The sequence below is a fragment of the Panulirus ornatus genome, chromosome 25, assembly GCF_036320965.1.
Source record: "Panulirus ornatus isolate Po-2019 chromosome 25, ASM3632096v1, whole genome shotgun sequence".
Classification (NCBI taxonomy): Eukaryota; Metazoa; Arthropoda; class Malacostraca; order Decapoda; family Palinuridae; genus Panulirus; species Panulirus ornatus.
Window position 1 is genome coordinate 8,705,437 of NC_092248.1, and position 19,832 is coordinate 8,725,268.

A 19,832-nucleotide genomic window follows, 5' to 3' on the forward strand; every position below is an offset into this window, starting at 1 on the left:
TAAGGTCACCTTCTCAAGTCATGATTGTTAAAGGTCAAGGCACTTGTTGAAGGTCAATTCTGACGTGCCTCATGATGTTAAATGATGAAAATTCTCCTATCAACACGCCTGAAACAACTTACAGGGTACCATGTTTTCAAAGTCTTCGACGAGATGGTAGCATATCGGAAGGTCTGCTCTGACAGGTCGACGTGTTGAAAGGTGTATAACTCTACGGTTCGCAATGTTTAAGATGAACTTCTGTTATTCAGATTTTGAAACTGGATACAGGTTATAATGGCGAGAAAATCGTTTATCTCTGGTAAAGTTCAGCTTTAACATGTCAGAATTTTGAAAGAGTACAGCGGTAAGCATGTTTAAAGGTCGAGGACGACTCTCCTCCTCTTGTCAGTGGGTTTAAAGGTCGACTGCTGCAGATCAATATCATTCTCAAAATCAATATCAAATGATCAAACCTTTGTCGTTGTAGATGATTAGACGAAACTTATATTTCTTACCCCAGGGTGGAAGGGTAGTTACCAATGGTCCAGACTCTGAAAACAATCTGAAGTTTCAGGGGTAACTGAAGACTGTGGTAGTTTTTAAGGTGATGTCAACGGACGAAAATGTTTGCCTTCTTCTGGTTACTTAAAGAATCCACATACACTTATAACGTGTTAGTGAACGTCTAGATGAAGAACAGCATTGAGTATGAATAAAGAATAAGTAATGAAGATCACAATCATCACTCCGTGCAGAGAACACCTGTTAAGTGTGGATGAAGAACAGATCACATTACAGGTGAAGGTGAACACATACGAACAATGTCACTGAATACACACAGCCCCGACCCTGCCTACTTAGCCCCATCTCCACTTGTATTATAACCCTGAACAAATGAACATAAGGAAAATTGTTCTGAGGCCATGAATGGAGCGGGCGCTCCGTGACCAACTCCTGCAGCTGCACATCAACATTACAGACTACTGCAGGACGTGGAGGATGATATGGACGCTCCTTGAGGATCCACGCAACGGGGAGGGCGCAGGTAATTAGCACCATTCCCCAGCCCCTTTATAAATCGTTAATGGGAGGCCCAAAAGACAGCTTAACCAAATGTCCTCTACTCTCGCTGAGAATTAAGGTTCTTAACGGCAAGGGAGTTAAATTATTTGTGCAAACACACACACACACACACACACACACACACACACACACACACACACACACACACACTTGACGCAAATAAACATAAAGATACCAGTTCTCTGAAAGAGGCAAAGGAAGAACACACAAGAAACTGATAAAGACGTAAATAAATATACTTTTCTTCATAGTATCATGAAAGTAGTGGCTGGTGAATGAATAAGCCGAGAGATGACGCTATATACACTGAGAGTGTGTGTAGAACTCTTCCACCCTCCCGCCACTTACGTAGGTAACTACGTATGATAATCACACAACACACGGTAAAATGAGAAACAAAGCAACGCCACTCCTGGGTAGCGGCGGTATTATAAACCAGCCGGGTGACCTGCGTCAGCCGCCCTGCGGCCAGCGTGCTCTGGAAGCCTTACAACAGACCACGTACTTATGGAATCATATCTAAAGGGCGACGCAAATATGAATACCAACTCAATGTTTCCTTCCCCCCTCTAAGGAAAACCTGCGGTTTCTATACACTCTGTGGTTTCCATCGCCACATCAAACCCTGCCGTCATCTCCAACCTTAAAGACCAAACTTTGTCCTCGAGGCCGGAAAACCAACATCCCAAGCTGCTCTACCAGTGTTGACCTGGGTGTTAACTCCAACAGGTAAAGTAATCCTATTACACACCCCTCCACCGCCTCCTCCTCCTCCACACACACTGACGGACGATATTCTTGGTTTCCGACGGAGCGGCCAGCCCTCCTTGGTGGTAGCACGCCCGCCCGCCCTGCCAACACACCACCGTAGCACAACCGCCCGCCCGCCCGCCCTGCCAACACACCACCGTAGCACGACCGCCCGCCCTGCCAACACACCACCGTAGTTCACCTGGAAACTGCTCGCAAATGTGGTGAACGTTCTACCCCTTGAGCAACTCAGAGGCCGTGCCCTAGTGAACAAAGTGACGTCGTGACTCAAAGGGCCGTACCTTCGTGTACCTAGGGCCTTACCGTCGTGCACCTAGGGCCGTACCGTCGTGCCCCTAGGGCCTTACCGTCGTGCCCCTAGGGCGGTACCGTCGTGCACCTAGGGCCTTACCGTCGTGCACCTACGGCCGTACCGTCGTGCCCCTAGGGCCGTACCGTCGTGCCCCTAGGGCCGTACCGTCGACCTCAAGAGGTTAAGGTAACATAACGCTGGGAGTTCACTATGAAGTACCATGCGATACTGGGCGGGGCTGAGGATATCCCTTCGTGATGTTCCGCTCAGTTTTCTGAGCGACGAGCAGACGTCATCGGCGATTCCCACCATGTCATGCACGTCCAAGGGTTAGAAGCTGCTCAGGCCTATATACAGTCATGACTCTAACAATGAATTCAACATTAATAAATCCCTGCACAATACTGAGTCATCACCGGCCGTATGTGACTCACTCGCACTAACTCTGCCACTCACTTCAATAATCTCTTACATCACTCTCTACCATTGACCAAAAACCTCAAGGATTCATGTTTAACAACCAAACTAACAATTATGACTCACTTTCGCCACTCGACGGAGCCCCTCACTACGGCTCGGGATACGAACCCGGGCACCTGGGACCTCAGTGAAGATTCATTACCTGTAAACAAGAAGAACAGTGTTACTGCCTGGGTAAAAAATGAAGTTAACATTAAACAACAGCGTCTTTATGATGGGCACATATGGTGCAGCTACGAAAACAGAGATGACACGCCCCAGCAGAGGAAGCTGAGAGCTTTCTACCAGAACCTGAAATTGAGGAGGCTAAACACACACACACACACACGAGAGAGAGAGAGAGAGAGAGAGAGAGAGAGAGAGAGAGAGAGAGAGAGAGAGAGAGAGAGAGAGAGAGAGAGAGAGAGAGAGAGAGAGAGAGAGAGAGAGAGAGAGAGAGAGAGAGAGAGAGAGAGAGAGAGAGAGAGAGAGAGAGAGAGAGAGAGAGAGAGAGAGAGAGAGAGAGAGAGAGAGAGAGAGAGAGAGAGAGAGAGAGAAGAGAGAGAGAGAGAGAGAGAGAGAGAGAGAGAGAGAGAGAGAGAGAGAGAGAGAGAGAGAGAGAGAGAGAGAGAGAGAGAGAGAGAGAGAGAGAGAGAGAGAGAGAGAGAGAGAGAGAGAGAGAGAGAGAGAGAGAGAGAGAGAGAGAGAGAGAGAGAGAGAGAGAGAGAGAGAGAGAGAGAGAGAGAGAGAGAGAGAGAGAGAGAGAGAGAGAGAGAGAGAGAGAGAGAGAGAGAGAGAGAGAGAGAGAGAGAGAGAGAGAGAGAGAGAGAGAGAGAGAGAGAGAGAGAGAGAGAGAGAGAGAGAGAGAGAGAGAGAGAGAGAGAGAGAGAGAGAGAGAGAGAGAGAGAGAGAGAGAGAGAGAGAGAGAGAGAGAGAGAGAGAGAGAGAGAGAGAGAGAGAGAGAGAGAGAGAGAGAGAGAGAGAGAGAGAGAGAGAGAGAGAGAGAGAGAGAGAGAGAGAGAGAGATTCATAGACAAAAACAACGAGAGAGAGAGAGAGAGAGAGAGAGAGAGAGAGGAGAGAGAGAGAGAGAGAGAGAGAGAGAGAGAGAGAGAGAGAGAGAGAGAGAGAGAGAGAGAGAGAGAGAGAGAGAGAGAGAGAGAGGAGAGAGAGAGAGAGAGACGGGGAGGCTGACATATAACCCGTGTTCTGATCAGACTAACACGGCCTCCCACTGACTTTTAAACCCCAGGAGGATGGACGAGGCTCGAGTATGTCAGAGTCAACCCCTGCCAATCTTCTGTGCCTGGCCGACATTATCCACACGAGCATACATACAGACACACGGGCAGACACCACAGGGACGTTGCCCAGAGCAAAGGAAGGGGGCGGCAAGGCACGGCCATCGACCGTACAACATCCCTGCACGACCTGGTCACACACCAGGACCTGGCAGTGGTGCTGTACCTGCACCAGGTACACAGATGCCGTCCGTGGGGTCAGGTTGAGCCCCTGGTGTGGCTCGGACGAACCAGAGACTGGGTCGTTGACATTCGCGAGGGGTCGCAGTGAGAGGCTATCCCAACAACCGGGCCTTACGAAAGAATAAAAAAAGAAATTCATTCAGTTCTTTCCTCTGGCGAGTTCATTCAGTTTTCTCTCAACCTGTTTTGGTAGTATCGCTTGCGCCAAGCGTTACATGGTAAAAGGGGCGTGATTGTTACGTGACGGTTAGGTAACAGGGCGCGACGATGTTGCGTAACGGAGGGATAGAGGGAGGGCGTTACGTGACGGATGGTGTGATAATATGACGTGGTGGAAAGAGAAAAAAAAGGAGAGGGGTGAGTTGTGGCGGTTATGTGACGGCGTTACTCGCGTGAGTGGAGGTACCGTCACGGTTGGAGGTGACGCGTCACGTGTGAGGGACGCCATCCCTCACCTGTGACACACCCTTACCTGCCGTGTCGTGTCCTGACACTACACTAATGATGTGACCTGTGGCACGCCCCTGTCTACCGTGTCGTGTGTTATGTTCTGACACGACAGCACACACTCTCGTGTCGCAGGTCGTGTCCTGACACTAAAACACACACTCTCGTGTCGTGTCCTGACACTAAAGCACACACTCTCGTGTCGTGTCCTGACACTAAAGCACACACTCTCGTGTCGTGTCCTGACACTAAAGCACACACTCTCGTGTCGTGTCCTGACACTAAAGCACACACTCTCGTGTCGTGTCCTGACACTAAAACACACACTCTCGTGTCGTGCCCTGACACTAAAGCGTATACTTTCGTGTCGTGTGTTGTGTTCTAACACTACAACACAAGTCTTCGTAGGAAACACGTCCTAAAGATCCCCTTTAAGGTGTACTGACATCATCAATTTGTAGGCCTCAAACTTGACGACTTTAAGCAGGGAAGCCGTTTATAACGTTAAATACAAATATTTCACAGAGGCCATTATACACGATGCTTAATGCAGACTTACACTCTTATGCGGCTAATTGATAATTAGCGAGCTTCTGTATGAAGAAAATGATTATATTTATAACAGGGCACCAATACAGTGTAATGTTTAATGGGCTCTTCATTCATATGCAAGTAAAGCTCACCTTCCCTCACGTGTGGATGTTCAAGGCACCTTAAGTGTCTCTCTGCCTAAAGTTCAAAGCATTAAAATATTAAATTTCCTCGTTATTTTTGGCGACGACGTGAGAACTGCTGGCTCGAAATAGATACGAAAGTAAACACTGACTGGTGCTTTAATACTTCATCTACAGATGCGACCTTTGTCGAAACCTCCTCCTCCTCTCTCTCTCTCTCTCTCTGTTGGTTATCGAAAAAAACTTCTCAAGTACCATCCTCAAGCACGTCCATATGACCCCCTTCCCCCCTCAAATAACAAACGGCGCGACCCTTGGGGGGAGTGATGGACTGGCCTTGACTCGACCTGACCCTTTACAAAAGGTCAGACCGGAAGCCAACACATCGTCCTCAGGGGTCGGAACGTCGTGTTCAAGGGCCGCAATGGCCTTGGTCAAGGGCAGTACTGTGGTGGGCCAATGAGTGAAGCACCTCCTCTCATTACGTCACCCGCCCTCCAGTCCCGCTGGAATATTCGAAAACCTTCGTGCTTAAAAATGGAAGGATAAGAGGCGGGGCCTCACTGTGTACATCTAGGTTTTACCTGACAGTGGTAATAACATGACAACGCCAAGGTGTACAATCCACCGTCTCAAGAATATACAATGTACATAAAGGACATGTAACACAAGCCTCCAGGCTTCCGGCTCAGTAGAGCAGATGAAGAGAATGTGAGTAGTCGGTGAGTACAGCAGGTGGAGGCGTGTCTATGGCGAGTAAGTACTGCAGGTAGAGGGGTGTCTATGGCGAGTAAGTACAGCAGGTAGAGGAATGTCTATGGCGAGTAAGTACTGCAGGTAGAGGGGTGTCTATGGCGAGTAAGTGCAGCAGGTAGAGGGGTGTCTATGGCGAGTAAGTGCAGCAGGTAGAGGGGTGTCTATGGCGAGTACGTGCAGCAGGTAGAGGAATGTCTATGGCGAGTAAGTGCAGCAGGTAGAGGGGTGTCTATGGCGAGTACGTACAGCAGGTAGAGGGGTCTCTATGGCGAGTAAGTACAGCAGGTGGAGGCGTGTCTATGGCGAGTAAGTACAGCAGGTAGAGGGGTGTCTATGGCGAGTAAGTGCAGCAGGTAGAGGGGTGTCTACGGCGAGTAAGTACAGCAGGTAGAGGGGTGTCAGCAGTCAATTAATGCAGCAGGTGGAGGGGTGTTAGTAGCCAGTCAGTACAGCAGGTGGAGAGGTGTCAGTAGCCAGGAGAGGGTTGGCTGCCCCCAACCAGCAAGAAGTCAGGAGGTTACGTCTGTTTTGATCCAACCATTATACACCACCACTCAGGCCTGGTGTGGGTACAACCTCCTTTCACTCTCTTATCTTTCCTTATCTATCACGTACTCACAACGAGAGAATACGTGCTTGGTTGTATTCAACGTATCTAATGGAGCATAAAAATGCCATCAGATATGGGAAATGCCAAGCGGGAGACCTTGAAATACTGACATTTACGATCGAAATGTCAGACCGCGTCAATCTTGCGGGGAAGAGCCTCGCTCCATTATCTACTGCAGAGACCCACCACGCAAACTGGAATGAACCACTTTACAACTGTGCTATATAATGTTGGGGGGAGGGAAATGGTGTTATGTGTGCAGACGACCGAGGCCTAGGCTTGCCTAGGCCAAAGCAGATCAGCTGAAGATTTGAAAAAATGACAAAGTTTATGTAATTATTGGAAAATGATAATGTAAACAAAAGGGAGAACAAATGCCTAAATCCCATCGGGAGAGAAAGAGAGACGGGAGCTTAATATGTTGGAACTCAATGTAAACCAACAGACTAAAAACAAATAAAACACATGTATATGTCTATATATACCACACATAATGCCCTCCAACAGGAAAGATTCGAACCCGGGCCTTTTGCGTTGTAGCTCTGTACGCTAGCCGATCATAGCCGAACGGTTAGCGTTCCCAGCTACCACGCAAAAGGTCTGGGTTCGAATCCTTACCGTTGGAGGGCATTATGTGTTCTATGAAAAGTGCAAGTTCTTGTGCATTTATTCATGATGCATACTTAAATATTCGTAATGTATATATATATATATATATATACTAACATAATTCGGCCAATAACAACAAAGAATTCTCCTGGAGTTAAACCAACATTAATTCATCATGATATAACCCTAAGTAAACAAACCACACTAATGTAAAAACCTGCGTTAAACCAAAGTAAATGCGACATACTGCATGTCACTTCATCGTACGTCATACTCGTTAGCATTATCGTTAACCTCAGCCATAAGCACGACCCTGTGACCCTTCCGTACGACGATACCACCCACTGGGTCTGGTGGCCTTACCTCTGACCTAAACTTCAAGTCAGGTCAAAGGTCAGGCCATCATATCTTCGGGTGGTCGCGTCGTAATTAGCCATCGTATCGTCGTGTTCAAGGAGGGGTTCAAATGACAAGTGAATCAAACGCTAATTACAGGATAATATCAGAAGGCTGATGGATCTTTCGGTACGTTTTTCGTTTTCTGTAAAACTCTGTCTCGATGGAGTTTATGAAGGGTTGGTATTGCCCACAATAATACCCCCCCCCCCCTCAGTTTCCCCCAAAGTTGGTTAAGACTGGTGCTCCCCAAGGCGGCAATACCGGCCGCTCCTAATCAATAGGTTCAATAGAGACTTATTGAAGCACTGATGCCAGATACAATCTTTATCTTATCGCCTCCTCTACGCCTTTCACACAGAAAACCAGAATTCGAGAAAATGGTTCGAATAATTTCAAATCTTCTCAAAGATTTTTCTCTTCAGTGTCAGAGATAAGGCACCGCTGCTCCTACCACTGCCCAGGATACTTGGAAAATAATAACACTGACTTTAGTGGCTATTGTGAAAATACAAAGCAGTTCACGTACAATCCATGTGCATAAGGTATATATATATATATATATATATATATATATATATATATATATATATATATATATATATATATATATATATATATATATATATAACCACAAGAAAACGGAATATACAGTGTCCAGCCCTTTCGTATATTACATTGTCAAGAGATATACGAATATACGAAAGCGCTTGACGCTTCGTCTTTCCCGTTTTCTTTGGGTCTTATCTGCATCTTATGTATACGCGCTATATGTGTGCTTTTTGCATATATATATATATATATATATATATATCTAGGGGAGAAAGAATTCTTCCCACGTATTCCCTGCGTGTCGTAGAAGGCGACTAAAAGGGGAGGGAGCGGGTGGCTGGAAATCCTCCCCTCTCGTTTTTTTTCAATTTTCCAAAAGAAGGAACAGAGAAGGGGGCCAGGTGAGGATATTCCCTCAAGGGCCCAGTCCTCTGTTCTTAACGCTACCTCGCTAACGCGGGAAATGGCGAATAGTACGAAAAAAAAAAAAAAAAAATATATATATATACCCAAGGACCAATTTCTATGAATGATTCCCGGTGTTAATCAGGATCTTTCTTAATGCCCCTGATGACCTGGTCTTTGACCTGACTAATAGGCGTCATCAATCTCCAAGGTGGTCCCGCCTTACTCAAGGGACTCACCGTCGTGTTGTTCGGTCGTGTACCCACAGGCCGTGCCATCAACGTGCTCGTGGTATATTCTTCATACGATAATGGTGTACACTTCCTTTCTCTGGTAGTGACATGTAATATCAATGAACAGCGGCCGTAAGCAGCTAGCTCCGACGTAGATCCTTAAATAACAAAATCTCTCATAAAAAAATCGTCTCGCTGATTTTCCAAAACTACACGACTGCTCTAGTTACCGTAACTCCTTTAGTCAAATTCTACCGACGGAATGTTGATATTGGCTGGCCAGGAGAGCCGAGGGTGGACGGTGAGGAGGCGAGTTTAGACGCTGGTTATAATAAGGGTGAGAGGCTTGTGAGAGTAACGCCACAGGACCCAGCGTGAGTAATGTGATTTATGGTTGAGCCAAGTGAGAGTGTGTGTGGGTACGGCCGGCCCGCACCAAGTAAATCATGTGGGCTAATGAAACGTGAATGCCAGACTGGCTTCTGTATGGCTATGGCAGTGACGTGGAGGGGTCGTTTTCCCACGCCGGGAGGGGTGGTGGTGGGTGCGGCGGGTGTGTACAAGGGAAGTGTGTGTGTGTGTGTGTGTGTGTGTGTGTGTACGGAGCGGGAAGTAAGAGAGTGCGAGGGAAGGAGGGAGGCCTACCGGTGTCGCGGAGAGAAGGGGGAAGAGCCTGGGTTCTGACGTCATACATTGATTCCCCCCCCACCACAAGACCGGTGGTGGAGACGAGGGGGGGTGTCCCCCCCCCGGCTGGCTTACCGTGTTTGCAGTCCTTATCAACACCGGAGGCCAGGCCGCCAATACTACTGTTTACCCAGTGGCGCGTCCAGTAAATGCTAAACCAACTACACCTTTAAACCAAGTCCTTAACCAGATTATATCAACCTAGGACTTCGCATCGTCTTTGGCAGGGAACGAGCGAGCTGACTTCTGCCAACGATAAGAAGACTGCACTGTTCACATATCAAGTCGTTGTCAATTCATTAAACAGCCAACCTCTCGTTCAACAACCTTCAATCACTATACGTCAATCTATGTACGGTTCTACAGACTAGAACCACAGTCGTAAGGAACACGATCAACAAAATATATAGAATATAAAACTATAATCGATATACGAGACCCCATCATGTGGTGTCGCCCAGCAAGACATCACAATTCCTCTACAAACAACTAATATGTTTAGCCTTTTTTTGCTATAGTGGCAGATGTGGCGCGGGCAAAGTAGGTGCCCCATACAAGGCTTTCTTCGGGGGGAAGGGAAAGAAAGATGTAAAGAAGAAATTAAACAGAGATGATTCGTATGTGATCTTTAACCTCTTGAGCACGACGGTGCGACCCTTGAGCACGACGGTACGACCCTTGAGCACAATGGTAGGACCCGAGCATGAAGGTACGACCCTTGAGCACGACGGTACGACTCTCCAGCACGACGGTGAGACCTCTTGCGTACGGTCGCTTGACCTCTGGTCTTTCGGAGACCGATCAAAGGTCACGCCATCAGACCCCAGGGTCGTGCCGTCGTGCTCAAGGGTCGTGCCGTCGTACCCATACGACCACGGGCACGACCACTAACTACAACAAGGAGTTGAGTCCCCCCCCCCACCTCCTACCCCTGATGCAGTAGTACAATGAGCTATATATACCGCCACCACACAGTACTCTTCCCTTTAACTACCGACTAAAAATACCTTCTCTGTGACTCGCTACAACCACCGCTCACCACAACTCTCGTCTAGGCTTTAAAGGTAAGATATATATATATATATATATATATATATATATATATATATATATATATATATATATATATATATATATATATATATATATATATATATATATATATATATATCCTTCGTCCACAAGTGTGTCAAAGCAAGTGTGGTGGAAACCAACTGAATGAGTATAGCAAAGAGAAAATAGTAGACTGATGAAGGTAAATTTGAGAGCATTTCTCCAGCTGGTTAATAATACTATCTAACGTTTCACTTCCTGCACCGCAACACAACCACCACAGGGTCAGCTCCGTGTACCGCGTGCTTCACTCCGCCCTTGTCTATTATAGACTAAGAATGTAATATAACACGATCACCGTCCCCCACCCCCGCCAGGCGGAGTGTTTCTGTTCGCCAGGCTTTTCCCGCCTACTCCCGTGGTCACTGAGTGAGGATCGTCCACGCCATCTTTGAGGAAGACGTCAGCTATCGCCGCTCACGGCCGGATGCCACTCATTCCATTCGTGAAACGAAAACATACGCAAGAGTACACTCCGCGCGTTCGGTGACAGGAGAGAGAGAGAGAGAGAGAGAGAGAGAGAGAGAGAGAGAGAGAGAGAGAGAGAGAGAGAGAGAGAGAGTGTTGGGAGTGTTGGCAGAGACTTCACATGTTACATAATGCGGCAGCTCTACACTATGCCGACACCGTCAGCACGGGTGAGGCAAGCTATTTAAGGTGTGGCTGACACTGGCTGATGGGGGCTGACAACGCTTACACCTCATGTGTCCCTCGACGTAGTCCTAGCGGCACTGAACGTTACTTGACCAACCAGTTAAACGAGTGATCTATCTTGGTAATTGGAAGTACATAACTACTGGGCAGTCGAGTAAGTAGTTTCGCCAATGAGATGGTTGAGTGAACAACTAATGGATGAGTAAAAATAGTCACGCCAACGAGGGATTGAATGAGTACCTTAACCACGGGACAATCCAGTAGACAATTAGACCAGTGAGTAGTTAGTGGGTCGGTCGATGGACGAATAGCTTCTCATTCCCGTCACAAACTACTCCCGCACGACCTAGGTGTTCCTCCTCACCTCGATGCTGGTCGTATGTTGCCCAGGTTGGGCAGCTCCCCCTAAGATTAACCGACCCGACGCACCGCTAGCCCTCCTCAGGCTTACCCTCCCAAGAATAGCATCTTCCCTGGCCCTAGCACTCTCCCAGCCAGCTTCCCCAGACTAGCTGTCCCCAGACCAGCCTACCCCAGCCACATGTCCGTAAGACCAGCCTCCCCCCAGCACGCACCTTCTCAGGAAGGACTGTCCCCAGCACGCACCTCCTCAGGAAGGCCTCCCCCAGCACGCACCTCCTCAGGAAGGCCTCCCCCAGCACGCACCTCCTCAGGAAGGCCTGCCCCAGCACGCACCTCCTCAGGAAGGCCTCCCCAGCACGCACCTCCTCAGGAAGGCCTCCCCAGCACGCACCTCCTCAGGAAGGCCTCCCCCAGCACGCACCTCCTCAGGAAGGCCTCCCCCCAGCACGCACCTCCTCAGGAAGGCCTCCCCCAGCACGCACCTCCTCAGACCAGCCTCCTCCACGTACAAGCGTCATTCCCGCAGTGTTCCGCTTTAAGTGAGGCCACTTTCCGCCCGGCTGGGCCTTGTGTAATGTATGTGCCTTAGTGAAGCGGGCGTAGCCTCGAGCCCGATAAGAGAAGCGGGTGCAACCTTGAGCCCGGTAAGTGAAGCGGGCAAAAGAATATGGGAATCGATTCTAAATAACATAAATTTGACAGACGGGAAGATTTCCGAGATGGGTAGTTCACGCGTGTGTGTCATTACGTATCTATCTGCACTGTAAAGGGGGAGAGAGAGAGAGAGAGAGAGAGAGAGAGAGAGAGAGAGAGAGAGAGAGAGAGAGAGAGAGAGAGAGAGAGCGAGAGAGAGCGAGAGAGAGAGAGGAGAGAGGAGAGAGAGAGAGAGAGAGAGAGAGAGAGAGAGAGAGAGAGAGAGAGAGAGAGAGAGAGAGAGAGAGAGAGAGAGAGAGAGAGAGAGAGACTACCTTGCGAGTGATAAGACTACCTTTCCACGAGTCTGTACAGATAGATCAAGCCGCTGTACAGGGACTATGTGTCATGCCGGCAGGCCAGGAGGACCCCTGGGCTACAACAGCACAGTATAGACATCCGGTGACAACCCGCAGGCGTCGGAGGGAACAGGAATGAGACTTAGGCCATCGCCGATCCTCTCGCCCCACCATCTGTTCCGTCCCTTCCCATGCGACCGGCACCTTCCCCTCCCTTGCCACACTCCCCCTGCCCCAAGGCGTGAGACAGGCCAGTATTATGGCCGTGTTGTCCGTCCATCGTCCTCTTTACTTAGGCTGATTAAACCTGAAGTGTTCCCTGGCCCGTCCGGCACACACGGTGCTCCTTAAGTCGGTCATTACTGCCGGCCTGGGCGGCAGGATGGGCGGAGGGCGGCCAGCAGCCTCGGTACAGGGTGGCAGAGTGGGTGGTGGGCAGGAAGGTGGGTAGGAAGCAAACTGGCTGCTAGGCGGTGGTGGGCAGGCAGCACACACACACACAGAATATACACACATTTCCCCCCATGTCCTGCCAGACCCATGACCCCACTACTCTCACTCGCACCACTTACAAACTTTATACTCTAATAAAATCAAGCAATTTTCGTAAATGGTCTCGAACCCAGGCTGAGGGGGGGGTGCCCCTCCCATCCCCCCCTCCCCTAGGCCATTCCCCAGCTTGTGACGTGTACTGGACGAGATCTGATCCTGAGTAAGTGTGAGTTCTGCCGACCGTCGGTCATGTATTATATGAGTGAGCTGACCTAATAACATCCCTTCATACACTCACCCCCAACACAAACTATTCCCTTCGTAAAATACCGGGGAAGGGGGGACAGGAGACCCAAGTCCCCAATCCCCCCCCCTTCCTCCCTCTAACTTTTCTCTTCCCTTCATTACGTGAGACGGTGATATTTTACAAACTTTCTTTACTTCGGTAAAAAAAAAAAAAAAATCGGGGTTTTAGCCGTAGCTCTTTAGGTATTTATAGACGCTATCAGTTCTAATCGCAAGATCAACAACGGGAAGAATGTTGTAAAGTGGGTGTGCAATTACCAATGTGTACAGTACAGGGGAGGAGGGAGTTCTCCACTCGCAGGAACCCCATCTCGTGAACTTTCTCCATCGTACAACTTTTCAAACTTCTGTATGGCATGATTACAGTGTGTCTGTCGTGGGGTGTGAGGTTTCCATCCGTGTTGCCCAGTCTCTTAATCTCGTATACACGTACCGTGTCTTTACGCTAATGTGTCTACGCGAACACACAGAACAAAACACACACCAGTCTGAACCAGGTAGCCCATCTATCGACCAGCCCCCAGCGGAGGATGAACAGCTGGGGATGGGTCGTGAGTCGACTGCCGCAACCCAGGATTCGAACCCATGTGGGTAAGACCTCGGGAAAAGACGCATTGAATTACCCCAACGATCAAACTCTCACTCAAGGACAACTTACTCATCATCGCATCATAATTCCAATCGTGAACTTCTCCCACTCGTCTCATCAAAACCCCACTCACGGCATTCTATTTTCCTGATCACAACCCCACTCACGGCATCCTGTTTTCCTTATCACAACCCCATTCAGAGTATCATATTTTCCTGATTACAACCCCACTCACAGCATCTTATTTTCCTAATCATAACTCCACTTACGGCCATCCTACTGTTAAGAAAAATAAACCCTACTGAGAAACTCACCATTGGTCAAACAGAGCCACATTCGCCACAATAAAATTCCCACTACCGGGCACCATACTAGTCAAAACAAAACCCCACTTAACACAGACTAACTTGAGCCACACAGACTTTTCCTAACTCTTACATCCGAATACAAACTGTAATCTGTTTCCATTTCTGTAAAATTCTGTTGGACAAAAGTTGGTTACCCGATTTATGAGAATGGAACACAAGACTTCCGTCTGATTGCCCGTGATAATATATCTCCCATAAACTGCCCAGTCCTGCTTAAACTGTGGCTATAAAAACTGTCTAAACCACTACCTCTACTGTGCCTATACACTGTCAGTCATGTGCACCTATGCAGTCTTCATTCGTATTGCAGTGCCTATACAGTGCTCAAGATAATGCTGACAGTGCTTCCACAGTGGCCGCGCACAGCCTGCTCGCCGCTATTTAATACCTTTAAACTGTCGTTATCGAGCAGGCTTATAATTAGCCCAGACACTGCCAGCCCAGTGTTTGCACTTACCTACAATGCCAGAAGGTGAATATATATCCTAATTACCCCTTATACAACGATCGCATCTTACGTACACGATGATTACTTCCTCCCTACACGTGTTCCACACTAACACACACACACACACACACACACCTAATGTCCCCCCTGGCTCAATTGATTGTAGCTTTCAGCTAATGTACGCAGTAGATTCTTTCAATGCTATACACAACAGATTCTTTCAATGCTATACACAGTAGATTCTTTCAATTCTATACTCAGTAGATTCTTTCTTACCTATACAAAGAACATTTCATCCACTGCTACACGCGGTAGATTCTTTCCCTACTATACAGTGCAGATTTCTTCAGTGATATCAACATAAGATTCAGTGAAGCAACAGTGCCAGTGGACAAGTAGTCTTAACCTGGTCACATTTCAACACTTTTATTCACTCTTTGGCACTGAGATGGTCGGCTCATCATATAGAAGTTACCTCACAATGATAATTTCCACGATTACATGCTCGTGTGCTCCACACATCTCATGTACTTCTACATTCTGCAATAAACATATCAGGGGAAATAACCTCAAACCTTCTCTACAAAAGCTTGAATTCAAGGTTCAGCACAGGCTGGAGAGATTTTGACTTTACCTCGTCGAAGACTACAGGTGCAAACATAACCCTCAGCATGGCCAGGCCTCAAAGGACACATAAAAAAAAGCTAAACAGAAGTATTGAGACAAAAACTATTTTCATGAGAAAGTGGAAGACGCGTCTTTTAAAAAGGGGGAAGGACGGAGCTGTGAGAAGATTTACGACGTGGTGGAGAGGTCCAGAGCCTGGCAATGTAGGTGAAGAAACAAACAATGCAACGGTCCACACCTCCGGTCTATCGCTCAACACATCGCTCACGACGCAGAGAGACATCACCAAACGCATCTTCACCGCACCTTCGACACTAGTAGCCTTTTGACCTGACCCGCAGGTCAAGGACTAGGACCGGGCCACTGATTACTGGGAAGAATGGAATTAAGAAACTGAACAAAGACAATGTTTTCCTCTAAGGGAGACAACAAGCAGTAAGTTAGGTATGGCTGGCATGCGAGGCTAGGCTGGCTGGCCGCTTCCCGCTACCATCCAACAGCTCTGCCAACAGCTGTTACCTTGAGTGGACAACGGAGGTGCATCAGTCTGGCCAGAACCAGTCCACCACCTACACAAGGCTGGCTGCTTCCAGGGGGGGTGGGTGAGTCCCCACCACGTGAGGGGCGTGAGCAGAATCGTCTGAAGCAAAGCCCGGGGGAGTAATGGGGTCAGAGAGTCGTCTGAAGCAAGGCCCAGGAGGGGGACTGATGGGTCAGAGGATCGACCTGAAGAAAAACCCAGGGGGGGACTGATGAGTCAGAGGATCGGCCTGAAGAAAAACCCTAGGGGGGACTCGATGATGGGTCTCGTGAACTATAACCAACTAGCCAGAGGCTGCTGCACCACCACGACAATGCCCGCCACACCTCAGCCAACTACGCCACACACACACACACACACACACACACTTCGCATAACCCCGGCTGCCCCGTCACACACCTTTAACCAACTCCATTATACACACCCGTGTTCCTTAAAACCACTGACACCGGGGCGTTGGATCGGCTACGTTCCAGGATTCAGTATAAACCTATGGCTCTGATGTTGGGCATATACAGCATCAAGCCAGGATACGTACAAGCCTGAATATAAGAAATAACAGGTATATAAGAGTCCTACGTACAGGAATTTTGTATGAAAATGTTCAGCCATGAGAAGGGAACTAACACTGGTGACACCAGACGTAATTACTTGCAGAACACGGGGCAAGAACAGGCTAAATAAAACAATATCAAGTCTTTGTGTGGAAGAGTTGGTGTTGGCTGCACCAGGTGGCTTCATCTCCGCAGAGACCTGGTTGACGAAGGTAAAAAAACTCACTAGTTCTCTGGCCAGACCATCCAGCCAGCCAGCGGCCGCTCCCCGGGCGCCCCCATTCCACCTGTTGATGGAGACGTCACCCAGCCAAGACCAGCCACAGATTCCCAAAGATTACATCACCAGCCTTGAGTACGGCCAACAGTGACCACTAAGCTCGCCCTCGTGATCTTAAAAAGGTAAGATTCCGTTCATAAAACACAGTTCCATCTTTACGGCTCAGTGATGGTCGTCCATGTGTTAGGCCATCATGGCCTTCGTCAAATGCTATCAAAGACTTGTTTTTCAGCTGATTACGTTGATGTTGCAAACAGCAACAGTGTCACCAGGTGTCCCTCCACAAACGCTCCTTCATAACAGGCGGAGCTGCCACAGTCGGCAGCCAGGTCTTCAGGTGTGATGACCCAGGTGCCTAGATCGGTCTGCCACACGGTCCAGGTTCTGGTCCCCTTCGGCACTCCACCGTCATGCTTCCAGGGAATGTGTGCTCTAGCACCACCAGCAGTACGAGTGTATGGCTACCCGTGTGTGCCCATAGTCAGAGGTACGTATATACGGCCAGCTCGGGATAAGACCCACGGGATGAGTCGTGATCCACCAAGTGGTGGTGTAATATTTGTGTATATCATCCTGCCAGTCCCCCCTCACCGGTTCACAAGACAGGAGTGTGACGGAGACAGACTCACTGACACACGTAACTGCTTACTTGCACTGCCACGAGGAGGTAGTTTCACATCTCTCGCACACTCTATACCATCATACAACATAAATCTATGAATGCTGTCTCCATTAACCATGTCTTCAGACATTTCGTTCCATTCACCCACCACTCTTATGCTATAAATGTACTTCTTTATACCTTTTTGTGTTTTAAAGTTTCTTAACTTCATGCTGTCCTCTGGTTGTCCTATCCCTATATCTTTTGAAGAACTATTCACTTTCTGCGTCAAAACAAAGGCTTCCAGCTTTTCCCAATAATTCAGGTCTCTATTAGTTCTTTGCGCTTCTTTAGGGTCGGTGACCAGATTTCAGAACCATATTCTAGTTTTGGCCTTAGGTAGGATATGAATAATTTTGTGAATATTTCGTTAACCATACACCTGGTAAAGTCTTCGGTGTGTGTGTGTGTGTGTGTGTGTGTGTCTTCTACCGCTAGAGACCGGGTTTGGCCCTAGGCTGTGGGGATGGTGGTCCATCTGGGTGTAGGCCGACTGCCGAGCCCAAGAATCGAACTCATACAGGCCCGACCACCACAGGCCCGTGCTGACTCATGGTCAGTAACACTAACCACTACATGATGGAGGCCCATTTGTGTGCGCGTGTGAGTCCCGGGCGGGCAACCACGCGTGCAACAAAATCCAACTAAAATCCCCAATTCCACCCATCCAGGGCTGCTCTCTGCACCACCAAGGGCGCCGTGTTCTCTGCACAAGCGTTGCTGAAACTCATAAAAAAAAATCGTCTTAATTCATATATAAAATGGCTCCGAGTAGAAAACTTTTTGTTCTATTTCTCTCTAAAACCCAAATAATTTTTTTTTCGAGGGGGGGTTTCTTCACTAAAGCCAAACAGAAACAAATATATTTTCACGTGAGTTATGGTGCCACTAATGAGAACACAACCCTCCATTTCTTCCCTGACCGGTCGAGCGAATTTCCTTCCTCTACCAGAGAAAATGGGGGGAAATACAGGGAATATTGCTTGGCAGATTAGATCGGCCTCTGGGACAGGGGAGTTATGCCCAGTCTACAACTAATGTTATTGCACCTCTGTCCAATACCGTCACACGGTAAGACAACTAAATATCACTCAGTTGCAAGACGAGACCTGGTAACTCCACGAAAAAGAGAGAGAAAAAATTACATATGTTTTTGATTGTTATTCGTGTGTTAAGGGAGAGAATTTTACACTCGTGTTGTCCTATCACATAACAATGTGTACATGTACTGTGCCTTTACTCCTGTGTGTATCTACACACACACACACACACACACATATCAGCCTAAGCCTGGTAACCATTTATCGACGAACTCCATGGGGTGGATGAACAACTAGGATTGGCTATAGGCCGACTGCCGCGCCCAGGATTCGAACTCATGCGGGCCCGTGCTGGCTCGCGGTCAGTAATGTTAACCGCTACACCATGGAGGCCCGTGGTCTGTGTGTGTGTGTGTGTGTGTGTGTGTGTTCCGCTACCTCCCTCCACACAGGATGTTGTCACCACACCAACCATCCCTCGCCCATCGAGGGCCCTCCGCCAACTTGATGCTGCTGACTGCGGCAGGAGGCGGCCGCCCTCCCACCGTGCCAGCCGTGGGCGTGGGTGGTGGCCTAGGCTTGGGGGGGGGGGGGAAGGTTTGCCTGGGAAGGGGGGGGGGGGGGAAGCGGCGCGAAGGAGAGGAAAGGCGATGGTAGCCAAAACCAACAACACCTTCCCCAGAATGTAAGGGTGATAGGAGGCAGGCGGAGGAGAGCTGGGTAGGTTCTAGGTAGTAGGATGGAAGTTGGTCTTATAAAGGGCGCTGATGGCTCGCAAGAGTCCCAGAGTCACCCTTCGGGAGGGTGGTGGGCGGCGGGGGTTCGAGCCCCGGTGGCCATTTGTCTGGGTCATGTCAGTCGAAAGTTTGAAGTTCCGTCACTCAGGTGGAGCGAGCGGGTCGACGCGGCAGGAGGCGGGGTTCCCCATCACGCACTCACTCCAGCCCATCAATACACAACACAGTCACACACACCTCTTGCCACAAGACCTTCACGTCGCCGAAGACTCTGTACGGGAAACTTCGCCAGCTTCCTTCAATACCTAAGTCACCTCTAAGCGACAACTTCCGATGCTGTAGAATAATAAATCCCTGACGGTGAAGTACGCTGTGGGAACTACAGCACCTGTAGAAAAGAGAGGGGTTAAACCTGGGCAAATATTAAAGGCCTCTTACGACGACGGGGTCACACAAGGATGTAAACAGCGCTCTCCTCCCATGTGAGGGAACACTACATGCTATGAATAACCACTGTGAATATAAAGTCATTAATATCAATACTGAACAAATCTTAATAACCGTCAGGCAGGCTCATGAATTCAAAAAGTTGTGTATCCTCCATCGCCCATTTCGCGCCAACCTTTT

At 48.6% G+C, this 19,832-nt stretch overlaps 1 protein-coding gene across 7 annotated transcripts in view; it reads right to left on the minus strand.

Moving 5' to 3' along the window:
• DopEcR (G-protein coupled receptor DopEcR) overlaps positions 1 to 19,832 on the minus strand; it is a 142,720-nt gene that overhangs the window by 41,169 nt on the left and 81,719 nt on the right. For 5 of the 7 annotated variants that reach the window (XM_071677499.1, XM_071677496.1, XM_071677501.1 and 2 more), the window contains one exon: positions 2,672 to 2,750. The exons of the other annotated variants lie outside the window; for them this stretch is intronic. The gene's annotated coding sequence lies outside the window, so the exon portion shown is untranslated. The remainder of the gene's footprint in view (positions 1 to 2,671; positions 2,751 to 19,832) is intronic. 7 annotated transcript variants of the gene reach the window in all.